The 15,246-nt window shown below is 42.8% G+C and overlaps 1 long non-coding RNA gene across 7 annotated transcripts in view; it reads right to left on the reverse strand.

Annotated features, from left to right (window-relative positions):
- LOC142492637 (uncharacterized) overlaps positions 1 to 15,246 on the reverse strand; it is an 81,155-nt gene that overhangs the window by 22,197 nt on the left and 43,712 nt on the right. For all 7 annotated transcript variants that reach the window (XR_012800875.1, XR_012800872.1, XR_012800866.1 and 4 more), the window contains exons 3-4: positions 6,029 to 6,172; positions 2,202 to 2,336 (exon numbers count right to left, since the gene is read on the reverse strand). This is a non-coding gene — a long non-coding RNA (uncharacterized LOC142492637). The remainder of the gene's footprint in view (positions 1 to 2,201; positions 2,337 to 6,028; positions 6,173 to 15,246) is intronic.

The raw sequence follows: 15,246 nt of genomic DNA on the forward strand, positions 1-15,246 counted from the left end.
GGAGCGCTTGTGGATCACGTGCAGATATATGTGAAAGATAAAAACGAATAATAGTGTAGCCAGTTGGTCAAAATATAAAAAAATGAAAAAAAATGTTCTAATCCCACTCACATATGGTAATAGTAGGGTAAGCAGATCGGAGATACACCTCTCCCCGATAAGAGCTCTTTGGTCAATGCACCTCTAGGTAGTCAACGTCAGTCTTCTATGATATAACTCCAGTGTGGTAGAAGAGAGAAATATATGAACAATAGGGTAGTATGTCTAAAATATATATATATATATATATATATATATTGCACATCAAAAGGTGGTTACAATGCTCATTCACATTTTCACAAAGTATACAATACGTTTGAGAGGACTTGTAGTTCCATAAGGTCTTTGCCGGTTTCTCTGCGCCTTGGTGCTTCTGTAATCGTCACTGCTTCCGCAATCGTCACTGCTGGTAACATCAGTGGTTCAGGCGAATGAAGAGGTTGAGGCGTCTCCAATCAATTTGGCTGCCAGTAGTTAGCTACGGAGTCCTCTCCCCTCAACGTCAAACACCACTCAGGTTGGGGTGAACAAAAACCTTTTATGGAGCAGGATCGCCACTCCTCTTTTTCTTACCGGAAGGCGAGGCTAAAAATATCTGCAAATAGTGTTTGTCGTAGATTCGTAGGGGTTCTGACTTTCTAAAGTGCATATCTTGAACTAATATGATATCTCCTGCAGCTTTCTTGTAATCTGTAAGCGCAATACGCCTTTTGGGCGGCTATTGAGGCCTTTAGCGTTATGAGATACAGTATTAGCTTAATAGACATAGGGTTGGGGTATGATCTTTGTTAATGTTGTATGGTTGGTCGTCATTTCGTAAAGCTCGAACAGGGTTGGGTTGCAACCTCGGGGGGTAAGAAGGGGGAGGAGTGTGGGGGGGTGGAAAGAACAAGACAAACAAAAAGGTCCAGGAATTACACATTCTCTGGACTTTTAGGGTGTGGGGAGGGGGTGTAGGGCTATAGAAACTGGAAGGATGATGCGGAACCAGGTCGCCAAACATCTCTAAAAAGAGAAGAAGGAGTGACTGACTAACACCGAGTTTGAAGCAAAGGACCTGGTTCAATTCCCGGTGTCGGCTTCTTGTAACCTTAGGCAAGTCACTTTATCTCTCTGTGCCTCAGGCCCAAAAAACAGAGTCATACCCACCTAACGTAGTGTTAAATTCCTGTGTTAAATATAACCTAGCTATGTGGACAGGAAAGACTTGTTACACAGTAGCTGAAAATTGCACTTAACACACTGTGTTAGAAGCTCTAGAGATACCCCATAGCACTTAACAATGTTTAAATTAACGCCTCTTTAAATCTATAATGGAGCTCTGTGGATTCAGGACTCAGGGTTTCACTTAGTTGCTAATATGGATGTATGCAGGTATACAAAATCTACATATATGCAGGAATATCAAAAAGGCTTACATAAAAATACAGCCATAAAGGTGTCTTTGAGAACTATAGCATTAAACTACATTGCTGCGGGAGAAATCAGAAATATATTTCTCCATTAAAAGATAGCTCATACAGTACAATACTGTATATTGCTGCATAACAGATCGCCTCAGGATATCTATTTGATTATTATTTACTGGCTGTTAAGAACATTGTCCTTTGTCTTCTAAACAAATAACGTTATTGAAACATGTGTCAACATCATTTGTAACACTTGCCAAGTTGTTTAAATTAAACCTCTGGGTAGGGCAAACTTATTATATTTGGTTTCATATCTTGGCAGGAAATCATAATTTGCCTTTCTCTGGTTTGTATACTAAAAGATGCATTCTGAGCAGTTTTCCTATGTAAACTCTATCATCACGAAACAATTTAGCTGCAGGCAAAACACATCATTTCTAATTTTTGCATTAGAAAACAACATACAAACTAACACATCCACAAGACATTTAAAGTTTTCACACTTTCATCCTGTCTCATCCTTGTTCAATGAATATTTATCACGAACTGGGAGCAAAATGAAATTAAACTCTTCAGAGTCAGATTAAAGTGGAACGTTTTTTCTGGTTAAATCTTAATAACTTGCTGTGATCTGCTATAATGGCTTGCTGCTTTCTTAATGTTTAACCTTTATCTCTGCGTTTGTTTCACACTGGGCCATTGTATGAGCATACCTTCCATGAAATAACATTTACTCTATTTGAATTACTGTACCAGTATAGAGCTTTCTTTCTTCCGAGGCCATCAATAAATGTGACATCAGCAGAATGTACTGTTAGATGGAACACGTAGCTTCACCAGTTGCATTCCGATGACTTAGTGTAGCTGCAAGTGCAGCAAGAAATATAGCTGTCAGGAACAAAATCGCCATTAGCAAATGTTCTCCAACCTGGATGCAAGACATTTTTAAAAGAGTATGTCCAGAACAAATAGTTTCCTAGAGCAATTGCCATTACTTTCAGCTACTGCATGAAGTTTTGTTGTGTTAAATATTCAGGAAAACATAACATACTGCATGTTCAGCACACCTTCTCATACTGGGCTACAGTACAGTATATTTACTGGAACCGTGTTACCTGTATGCCATAAGAAACTTTACATCACCAGGTGTCTTATGGCAATAATAATTAAAAAACAAAAAGCCCCAATGCACATCCAATATGACAAATTGTTTAGTGCTGTGAGAATTCCCCATCCTGATGGCCGGAACGCACCTATTCAGCCTTCTACATCTGGCACTCAAGTATTGCGTTCCCATTGCGGTTCCACTGCAAGCGCGTACGCGGGCGACGCGCGATCAGCCTGCCCTCCAAGATCCATTCCCAGTCTTTGCCCCCGCTCTGAAGATGGACATGCGCGGTGCGCGAGTGGCGCGCGATCGAGTCGCCATCCCTTGACGTCAGTGACGCGCGGAAAACAGGCTTCCCCTGGACCCGCCTCCAGACTTCGTTCCCATTCGGATGATGGGCATGCACGGTGTGTCAGTGGCGCGTGATCGGATCGCCACCTCCTGACGTCTGTGTTGCACGCGGGACGTAGCTCCGCCCTAGACATAATCAGGCTGCACAATAGGGCGCACCTGCGCGACCCAGCAGCCTGTCAGCATGCCCCCTCTTGTTCCACCCCACTTCCCATTGGTGGGAGGTTCCTTTAATACCTGCTCAGCCCAGACTATAATTGCTGAGCATAATCTTGTGTGACGCCGTGTCTTGCTGCATTCAGTTCCTTGTTTCTGCCTTGTGGCTTGCCTGCCTTGTTCCTGATCTCCCTGCTGCCTGACCCTGATTCGTTACTGGACTTCTCATCTCTATAATCCTGACCTTGGCAAAGTACCCGACGATCCGCTACTCTCCAATCCTGACCTTGGCTAAATACTCCAACGATCCGCTACTCTCCAATCCTGACCTTGGCTAAATACTCCAACGATCCGCTACTCTCCAGTCCTGAACTTGGCTAAGTACTCCAACTGTCCGCTGCTCTCCAATCCTGACCTGGCAAGTATAATGATTTTTCAACTTTCCGTACTCCTGACTTAACTTGCAAGACTAACCTACATCCTACGCATGCCGCATGGCTGTGCGTTGGCGTTTCTCAATTCCCTACCTCAACACCGCGGTTGTGCTTCGTTTGTGGTGAGCTACGCGTTACGAGTACATTACTACTGTATATGTTTTTCTATATTTTTTCTTCATAAGTGGGGGTCATTTCGTTAAATCCTTTGGCCAAAACATTTCAAGGCTGCAACCACGACATGGTAACCCCATCTCAGCAGGTCCTACACTACCTATTTTATACAGTGTCTTTTGTCCATAGCATGGGGTGCATGACATGTATGTGGTGCCTAACTGGTTAACATTTAGGAGCCCTATATGATTTACAGTGCAGTTAAATTTGGTTGAAAATGATGGATAAATATAGAGATAACATAGTAATGTTCTAAAATAATTTGTTATATCAGATCTGCATTGCATTCGGACTTCTTTATTTATTGTATTGGTCATTGTCCCAATGGCACACCAACTGGCACTCTTTTTGACAATATATATATGAAACACGAAAAAATAAATAAGAGGTGCTAAAACCAGTAAGGTAAAGTGTGCAATAACAACACTACTGGCGGTGCTAAGGGATATAGAATATATGAAAACAGAAAGAAAAAGATCCCAAAATAGCACTCTAGCGTACAAAAATATCAAATTTATTAAACACATAAAACATATAGAAAAGATCCAAAGTGTCCCCAAAGCTGTCTAATCTGAAACACTGATAACAAAACTAAGCAAAGCACTGGAGTCAGCAAAATAAAGTCAAAAACTAATAAAGGTAAGTAAGAGACTGAGCTGAAAAAACCAAGTGAAAGCTGAGTATGAAACACAAAAATAACCCAACAAACAGAGTAAATGCAGAACCTGTAGTGTAGAGGCTAGATGGATAGCCTCTGAACACTAGGACTGACCGGTCATGAAAGGGTAGGTATAAAAGTACATAAACAAATTGGCTTGTAAACAACATAGCAAATGCATACACAATAGGAATCATTCATGAGTGAAAATACACACACACAGTGGCAGCAGGGCTATGGACAGAGATCAAATACAGCCAAAATTGTATTTAGCACTGGTCCAGGATCAGAACAAACAGGAAGCTGACAGTCTGCATGTGAGGGGAGTCTGTTCAGTGTGGTAAGAGCGCCGCAATGCGCATGCTCCGTGAGCAACTAGAGTGCCAAATTCAAAATTGCAGCAAGGAGAGAAGAACAGCCAGGGGCACTGCCAGATCAGGACAGACAAAGGAGCCCCGACGCGCACGTTTCACCACCTGCTTCGTCCGGGGGCTTGACGTAATGGCTGATTAGAGCCATATTTGTAGTAGAAATTCATGTGAAGTGGACATAATCAAGTGAGTGAGCAAACCAGAGACACCACAGCTGATAGGGTTGCGTCATGGCTCCTCCTAGGTGGGAGGGATAACCAGAATAGGTCTGAAAAGAAGCCAGACATGAGTAGTAGATATAAGAGTAAGTGAAGCACAAATAACACAGATCCTCTAACATGACAGATTTTAACAAGTCAGAAGAGCTATGCATAGGAGCCCAAGAGCCAAGAATTGAGGTAATTTGACTAGATATCTGGAAGGGATAAAACTCCCCATAATAACCTGTCAAGTAATCTCACAAAGGCTAAACAAACAAAGATTAGTCAATAAGACCAGTAATGCCCATACTAATATACATGCAAGTAAATGTGGAAAAAAGAAAATACACATGATGCTAAGGTGAGGAAGAATAATAAGAATAAAAATTGAATTAAAAACAAAAGAAAAGACAGAAATATATAAGTGGTGCATAATAAAAATTCAAATTCAAAATGCCCAAAAGAGATGAGATAAAAATAAAATAAAGATATCGAGTAAATGATACAATTGATACAATTTAAATCAAATACTAAACATCAGGTAAAGTCACTGGATTGTCAAAGTAACATTGCAAACCACATGTACTCATTCATACCTGAGGGTAGCAAGGTTCCCAATTTGACAATCCAGCGACACTCGCGTTGCAAGAGTAAACGTTCCAGGTCGCCACCTCTAATGCCCAAAGACACTTGGTCGATAGCAAAAACCTTCAGTAGGCTAGCATCTGAATTATGTTTAGCCCTGAAGTGTCTTGCTACTGTAGTTAGTTTACGACCACATTGAGAGTCACGATCACTGTTTTTAATGTTACGTACGTGTTCTAGCACTCTCTCATGGTCATACCAATGTAAACCATTGGGCATGAGCACATCAGAAAATATATTACCGCTTTTGATTTACAATTCAATCTAGGTCTGATTTCAAACCTTGTAAGTCCCTTAGAATCAAAAAATTCCACACTGGCCTGCATATAGGGGCAGGCTGAACAAGAACAACATAATGTAAAACCTTTTGTTATTTCCCTTGTGAGAAAAGTGGAGGGTCTGCTGGGGACATACTGTAGTGACTGCTAATCAATTTATCACACAAATTGGGTGCCCTATGGCTAACAAGATTAACTCTCTCACCTAAGACTTGTTGTAATTCTTGGTCAGAGGTGAGGAAGTGCCAATGTTTTTGGATTGCATCTCTATATTTCCGCCAGTTACGATCATATGTCCCAATAAAACGAATTGTTTTATCTGTGGTGTTCTTGATGTTCTTAGGCGTTCCTGTCAAAAGTGAAGTGCAAGATCTCGTTATAGTCTTAGATCTACCTCTGCTAATAATAGATCTACTGTAACCCCGATCTCGAAGCGGGATGCCATCTCATTGGCTCTTATGTGAAAAGTCTGCTCATCAGAGCAGTTTCTTTTAAGGCGCATGCTCAGTTGAACCCTTGCAACATTCCCTCAAGGAAATTTGTCACAAGGCTAATGACTAATGTGGGTAGAGCAATAATAAACACAATACTAAGCTATTATAAAGGAATACACCACAACCATCACAATATTTACTGCCCACTGAACATGTATCTATGTATAAATAAATAAATAAATAATGGGCCATAATACCTCAAATAGTGCATGAAACCATACTTTTTGAATACTAACAAAATAACCATGCACTTTTACACATGCTAGCTATGCTTAATACGAGCAAATATAGTAAAAGCACACTGTATAAAAAGTGTAAACATGATATATACATAACTTTAAAAGACAAAAATATCTCTCAACAATGGATATCTTTACGCTCAGTGTTAACTCCATGCCAGCCTATATAATGTGCTGCCAATAGATGTCAAACCTAGGTCACCGAGTGATGAAAGACACCTAAGTGTAAAGAAAGTGAAAAAAATAAATAAAATATACAGGGAAAGGGGAATGGAAGAACTAGACAGTGCTGTGGAATTCATACGCACTGAAAAACTGAAAAATGATGATAAACAATTTTACAAAAAACAGCCTAACATCAAATCCTCATTGAGTCCATAAGGTGAAATGGTCTTGAGCTCATAAATTAATCTTGCTTCCTGTTGCAAAAGCATCTTATTCCTGTCACCACCGCTAGGCGGTGGCTGCACTTGAAGGATGGGCATACAGCGCATGGTAGCCAAGGAATGCCGCATTTCTTTCAAATGCCTAGCAACCGGCAAATATTTAAGCTCAGTGTTGTCATCCGTGCTATTCAATGCCTTTCTGATAGTAGAACGATGGATCGCGATTCTTTCTTTTAACATACGTGTGGTTTTGCCCACATAGTGAAGACCACAAGGGCATTTGATCATGTAAACGACAAAGCGCGACTCACAGTTAAGAAAATGTTTGATCCTGATTTGAGCCCCACTGTGAGGGTGGGAATAACTGGAGCCCGTTTGCATAAAACCACAATTGGTACATCCATGGCACCGGTATGATCCAGGTTTTCTATTAAGCCAGGATTTAGGAAGTACATACTTGTCGACTGGGTCTGTTTGCGTCACCATATCCCCTAAATTCCGACCCCGTTTGTAACAGAATAAGGGGGGATCCTTACAGATTTTTCCAATTTTGTTATCATTAGATAAGATATGCCAGTTTTTGTGTACGCTGCGTTTGATGCGATTGGACGCGGTGCAAAAAGTACTAACAAAATGACATCGATCTTGCGTAGGTTTATTGTTATTTGGTTGTAGTAAAACCTCTCTGTCAAGGCTTCTTACTTTCTTAAAGACATCTTCAAAGACTTTATGATCATAGCCCCTATCTCGAAAACATTCTGCCATGTCCAAAAGTGCAGGTTCCAATTCATCTGGATTTGAAATAATCCTCTTCACTCAGAGAAATTGGGAAAAAGGAAGTCCCCTCTTGAGTGGTGTTGGGTGGTGGCTAGTAGCGTACAACAGTGTATTTCTGTCCGTATCCTTATGATAAAGTCTAGTAGCCAAGCCACCTTCGGCCCTATACACTATGGTGTCCAAAAAAGAAATCTCAGTGTTAATGAATTGTGCTGTAAATCTGATTGTAGATGGAATTTGATTCAAATGTTCAATGAATTCTAAGAGCGCAGACTCCGGCCCGTCCCATATTAGAAAGATATCATCTATGTATCATAGATATTTCTTGATACATCCTGCATGTGGAGCATCATGTAAAATATGGGTATGTTCATATATGTCCATATATAAATTAGCATAAGCTGGGGCCATGTTAGACTCCATTGCGGTACCACTGAGCTGCAAAAACATATTTCTCTCGAATCTGAAATAATTTTTATTAAGGATGATTTCCATAAGCAACAATAAAAATTCCACCGGTGGACCCATATGTGATGTAAAGGCCCTGAACTTAGATCTGACAGCATCTAACAACTCTTTATGGGGTATAATATTGTACAAACTACCAACGTCAAGTGTAACTAGAATGTAATCCATTTTTTCCAATTTGATGTCTCCAATCTGCAAAATGAAAATGGACCCACCAGGAGGGGTGGGCGAAAATCGGCGGTATCCAGATCGCGAAAACAGGAGAGGCAGAGGACCTCGCGGACGCAGGCCAGCACGGTAATATACCACCTTACGGATTTTACGTTGACCGCGGCGCAGCTGAGCGTTCTCCATAAAGGTCTTAGTTTTGTACCGACTAATATACAACGCAGCTTTAACTGGGAAGTGGAAATGTATAAGTTTCACAGACAATTGAGACTCAAGGACTTTTTCATTAAACAGCCTCCACTGAATACCTCAATGAATGCAAACACTTTTAAGTGCAGCAGTAATTTTGATCTTCAGATCAATAATCATAGCATTACTGCTTTTATGAATGTTTTGGATAAGGAAACTAGAATGGTCATTAAGACCAACAAAGTTAGCTATTACAACATCACATGAGAAGAAAATTGGCTATTGATACACTCAGAAAGAATAAAGATAATATTATTCGCGCAGCGGACAAAGGGGGTGGCATTGTGTTTCTCAAATATGTGGACTATAAAAAGGAAATAGAGGATCAATTATCCAACACATCCACATATAGACGCTTACCAGGGGATCCTACAGTGGAGTATAAAAAGGAAGTGGATTCTATCATACAGATGGGAGTTTTGAACAACTGGATTTCTGAAGAAACGGGCAAATTTCTTTCACAGCCCTTCCCTAGAATGCCAATTCTGTATACCTTACCCAAAATACATAAATCGGCCACGAAGCCCCCTGGAAGGCCTATTATTTCCGCCAGAGGATCTCTGTGCCATCCGCTTTCTCAATTTATTGATTTTTTTCTTCAGCCTATGGTCATTGGTATGAGCTCTTATGTTAAAGACCCTACCGATTTCATTTTGCAGATTGGAGACATCAAATTGGAAAAAATGGATTACATTCTAGTTACACTTGACGTTGGTAGTTTGTACACTAATATACCCCATAAAGAGGGGTTAGATGCTGTCAGATCTAAGTTCAGGGCCTTTACATCACATATGGGTCCACCGGTGGAATTTTTATTGTTGCTTATGGAAATCATCCTTAATAAAAATTATTTCAGATTCGAGAGAAATACGTTTTTGCAGCTCAGTGGTACCACAATGGGGTCTAACATGGCCCCAGCTTATGCTAATTTATATATGGACATATATGAACATACCCATATTTTACATGACGCTCCACATGCCGGATGTATCAAGAAATATCTACGATACATAGATGATATCTTTCTAATATGGGACGGGACGGAGTCTGCGCTCTTATAATTCATTGAACATTTGAATCAAATTCCATCTACAATCAGATTTACAGCACAATTCAGTAACACTGAGATTTCTTTTTTGGACACCATAGTGTATAGGGCCTAAGGTGGCTTGGCTACTAGACTTTATCATAAGGATACGGACAGAAATACACTGTTGTACGCTACCAGCCACCACCCAACACCACTCAAGAGGGGACTTCCTTTTTCCCAATTTCTCAGAGTGAAGAGGATTATTTCAAATCCAGATGAATTGGAACCTGCACTTTTGGACATGGCAGAATGTTTTCGAGATAGGGGCTATGACCCCCTGTGCCCCCCCATAAATACATGATTTATCCTTTTACATACAGGGTTCATACCCCTGCCCCACGCGAGTCCCCGGTGGGCTGGCGGGGCACCTGACAGACCTACAGGGTACCAGCAACTTGTTTCACACAGGTTCTGGAGTCCTGTTGGTGGGTCCCGCCAAGCGCCATGGCCCCCAGGTGGTCTCCTTGGGTCAGCGTGGGCCACAATTGGGTCCCCACAGTAGGCCCGCGGATGTCTGGGAGACCCGGGTCAGACCCACAGGTGTCTGCGGGCCTCGGGTGGTTCTCACGGGGGTCTGGGGAACTCACGAGTGCTCACTACGGGTCCGCGGTGCCCCCACGGATGTGGGACCACCGCTTCATCCCTGCACCTATGGGTCCGCGGTGCCCCCATGGATGGGGGACCACAGCCTCCTCCCCGCAGACTATGGGTCCGCGGTGCCCCCATAGATGTGAGGCCATAAGATCAGATTGGCTTATTATAGTAAATTGATTTTATTGTAGTGTGTCTGTATGGAGAAGTGGTATTTGTAGTATTGTAGTACAGCATGTTTTTGATAACCCTTCTACATTTATTTGTATATTGGTTCATCATATGTGTGTATGTATATATATATATATATATATATATATATATATATATATATATATATATATATATCTGTATATATATACAGTTACATGATATATATAGTTGCATGATGAAGCCACTGTACAAATGAATAGGTGAAGGGTGGGTATCGGGCCAGTGTGGCTTCACCCCTTAATTACCTTTGCGGTTATTATCCGATAAGGTGTTTAAGGGGTTAATTGATATCTGAATGTAATTGCAATGTATTGGCTTTGTATTGGCTATGTATTTTGTGGGCAACGAAAGACAAGGATGTTGCTGGCGACGGGGGCTTCTTATTGATGAGGTCAGTAGTACTTTATTTATTTTAATATGCTAGTTAATGTGTTTAATAATGGGCAAATAATCTATTATCCCTATCTGGATAACAGTTATTTTGCACATTATTGTACTGTAGGTGTTGGGGGGGGGGGGGGGGGGTGTATGTATTGAATGTATAGGCCAGGTTTATTTTTTTTACATTCAGGGTTGGTTTCTTGGTTCTGTATGAGACCTCTGGAGACCACCTGCTGTCTCCTCGGGTATCTCACGGTATCAGGCTGGTGGTTCCACGGGTGACACCTGCGGGGATGAAGTGGTGGTCTCACATCTGTGGGGGCACCGCGGACCCGTAGTCTGCGGGGATGAAGCGGTAGTCCCATATCCGTGGGGGCACCGTGGACCCATAGTGAGCACTCGTGATTTCCCCAGACCCCCGTGGAAACCACCCGAGGCCCCGCAGACTCCTTTGGGTCTGACCCGGGGCTCCCAGACATCCTTGGGCCTACCGTGGGGCCCCAATTGTGGCCCATGGTTACCCAAGGAGACCACCTGGGGGCCATGGCGCTTGGCGGGACCCACCAACAGGCCTCCAGAACCTGTGTGAAACAAGTTGCTTGTACCCTGTAGGTCTGTCAGGTGCCCCGCCAGCCCGCCAGGGACTCGCGTGGGGCTGCGGTATGAACCCTGTATGTAAAAGGATAAATCATGTATTTATGGGGGGGCACAGGGGGTGGGTAATGTATTTAATAAATAGAATGATGCTTATTGTGGGGCTGTCTATTGTTGTATTGTGGGTACTGGGGGTGGGGGGGCGGGGGGGGAATTTTCCCCAACGGTATGTGGGTAGGCCTCCCTTGTGGGTAGTGGGTGAGGGTGTTAGTGTGGGAGGGTATGTAGGCATCCCGAGTGGTGTGTGAGGGTGGGTTAACCCCTTAATGACTGTAGCGGTTAAAAACCGCTATGGTGATTAAGGGGTTAGGGGACATTACATTGGATGTTTTCATTCTTGTGTCTGTTTTGCAGCAGCGGAGGGGGCATGGGCAGGATGAAGGAGAGGATGGCCTTCATCGTGGCAGCCGGACATGGGTGAGTACTATATGTATTTAATGTATTGATTGGTGTTTATGTATTTAAAATGGGCACATTCACTATTATCCACTTGTGGATAATAGTAATTGTGGCCATTACTATACTGTATGTGTTAAGGGGGGGGGGGTGGTTATTTCTTTATAAGTATGTATGGGTTTTGACATTAATTTGGGGGGGCACATAATTGGTACTGCAGGCCTGCGGGTAACACCCGAGGGCCCCCGCCGGCCTATAGTATCATTGATGTGCATACTGTATATTTGTATGTTAGGGGTTATAGGGGTTGTTGGGGTTATATATATATATATATATCTATATATATATATAGACCATACGATACCGGTTGCAACACGACATCAAGGGACAGCACGCAGGTAAGTAAATAAAAAATGTTCTATATTTGATAGAAGACACAAAAAGGTTTTTGTGTCTTCAATCAAATATAGAACATTTTTGATTTACTTACCTGCGTGCTGTCCCTTTATGTCGTGTTGCAACCGGTATCGTATGGTCTGTTATTGCTTTATGGGATAAGCACCAAAACTTATTTACTTGCATTTGGTGTGCTGGCTGTGCATTGGATTATATATATATATATATATATATATATATATATATATATATATTTATATTCATAAGCGGGTGTGGGTGAAGGGGGTATTAGCCACAACGGTGTTTGTTTAGGGCTTGCGGGTGGGTAGCGGGAGGGCTTAACCCCTTCATGACCGTAGCGGTATTAACTGCTACGGTCGTGAAGGGGTTAAGTGCACCCACAACCCCCCCGCAAGCCCTAAACAAACAACAAGGGCCAAATACCCCCTTGACCCACCCCCGCTACCCACAATAAAGCTGGCACGGTGAGTTAACCCCTTCATTGCCTTAGCGGTTAGCCGCTAAGGTAATGAAGTGGGCTGTACATGCATTTTTCCTGCATCAGGTGCATGCCGGGGGCCTCCGGTGCTGGTATCAACTCCGGAGACCCCCGGCATCAATCACAGACAGGAAAAAGGCCTGATTTTTTCAAAGTGTCACCCTTGCCGATGCTTCTCCTCCACCAACTTGCCAACTCTAGTTGGCGGGACGAATTGCCGAAAAACTCTCCATTCTGGAGTGCCGATCAGCAGCGAAAAGCTGATCGGGGCTACTTGAATTCAGCCGAGTTCAAAAAGTGCCGATAAGTGGCTTATCGGCACCCGGCTGCCGATAAGTTTTTAGCGGCAACAAAAATTGCCGATTTTTCCCACTTATCGTCGCTTACTGAATCGGGAGGGCAAATTTGGCATAAAAATGGCGATAAACGGCTTATCGGCTCTTACTGCATGAGGCCCTTAGAGAGAAGGCAAGGGTTAACACAGGAGTTGCTAGAGAACTTTTAACTACAGTGAGATGGGACTGCAGGCTTACAAAACCAGGGGGAGAGGGAGATTCGAAAACCTGATCCTCCCAAAAGGAGGGCCCTGACTGTACTTTAACTAAGGAAGCAACAACAGATAATCTGATCTCTGAAGTGGTTGCTTGAGGAGAAGTGTCTGGGAAATCAGCAACGAAGGCAGAATCCATGAAAAAAAGGTGAAACTGTGAAGCAGGGATTTCAGCTCTCTGAGTAACAGAAGAGGTAAGAGAAATACCTGGGAGATGGAATTCTGTGAACAAGCTTAAGGCTGAAACAGACTCATGAACAATACTCTTAATTGGGACCAGTATTTTAGTAAAAGTTTCAAGAGGCACGGCAGCGGGAACTTTAGCTGAGCCAGGGAGGTTACAGCAATGATCCTCTAAGGGCTCAGCAACTAGAACTTTAGGGGAGGCATTAAGTGCAACATCTGCTGTCAGACTTGGGGGTGGTGAACTCACAAGGGTTAAGTCAGGCTGTGCATGAGAATCAGAAAAAGAGAAGTTAGCCTCCGAAACTGGGGTCATAGGGGGTTCAGCCTCTGGCCCTAGGGACGTTACATTAGTTTGCGTAATACAAGTGTTAACAATGGGGGCCTCACAGAGCAGACTAGCAGGGGTTAAGACGGAAATAACCTCGGGGACAGAGCTTAGGAATTCTGACTTAGAAAGTGAGGGCAGAAGGGGTTAATTCTCAGATGCTAGAGAAATAACTTTGGCTTGGGAAATACACGGATTTACAGTGGGGGACTCATAGGCCTGACTAGCAGGGGTTAAGACAGGAATAACCTCGGGGTCTGCACACGGGGGGGTTAACATGGGACTAGGAACCGTGGCAGCTTCTTCCTTAGCGGGCAGCGACAGGGAGACAATTTTGCAATTCTTAGGAGGGGGAGGTACCCCACAGGTTTAGCAACAGGACTGGCAAAAAGGGGTTTGTGAATAGAAAGTGGTAGAGGGTCAGTGTTAAAGGGGAGGAGACAGCAGCAGGGACCGTGGCGAATTCCTCTTTAGGCTGTAGAGGTAACAAAACAGTTGGAAACAAGGGTTCAGCAAAAGGGCTTGAGGGAAAGTGGGTGTAATTAGAACATGCGTAGGCAGCGAGGAGAGGGTCCCGTACTCTAATGGAGTGGTCGAAATCTAGGTACAGCATATACAGTCTTCTGCTGCCACGCCCCGGACTTCTTCTGTAAAATGTAAATGTAGTGTAAATGTAGTGGGATGTAAAACCCACTTCTGATTGGCTCAAGTACTGTACCATGTGAGGGTGGCCATCTTTCTTTTGATGACGTCGTCTTAAAGGCAATTGAAGCACAGCCATTCTGATTGGCTGGCGTCATTGCCTTTAAATGACGTCATCAATTTTTTATTATTTTTTTTTAATCCCATGGTTTTCACGACCCAATCAGGGCCGTGGGAACCATATGATGAAAATGTGACGTCATAGGCCTATAAAAGCCTATATCGTCTCATTTTAGAGCCAGACGGCGTGGAGGAAGAACCTCCCCTCTAAGAAGAAGTCTGGGGCGTGGCAGCAGAAGACCCCAGAAGACCCAGAGAAGGTAAAGAAGCCCCAAGACTGACGCAATGGAGTACAAGTACTGTAGAAGAGAGAAGACAAAGACATGGTTTTTTATTTTATGTTTTTTTATTTTATGGGTTCCTGTTTCCTGTGCGTGGATTGGTTCGAGAGCATGCTGTTCCGTGTCGGTGAGTGGGTCATCTAATGGTAAGTAAACAAGAGAAATGTATTTTATTTAGCTTGTTCAGGTTTTGAATTTTTTTATGTGATTGATTTTTTTTATGTCCATTTATTGCCTCTGTATTTATGTATGGCCCTATGGATAGACATAATACAGAGCTATAAAAGCTTGTATTACTCATGTTTGCTTGCTTTTTTT

Source organism: Ascaphus truei, chromosome 1 (assembly GCF_040206685.1).
Source record: "Ascaphus truei isolate aAscTru1 chromosome 1, aAscTru1.hap1, whole genome shotgun sequence".
Classification (NCBI taxonomy): Eukaryota; Metazoa; Chordata; class Amphibia; order Anura; family Ascaphidae; genus Ascaphus; species Ascaphus truei.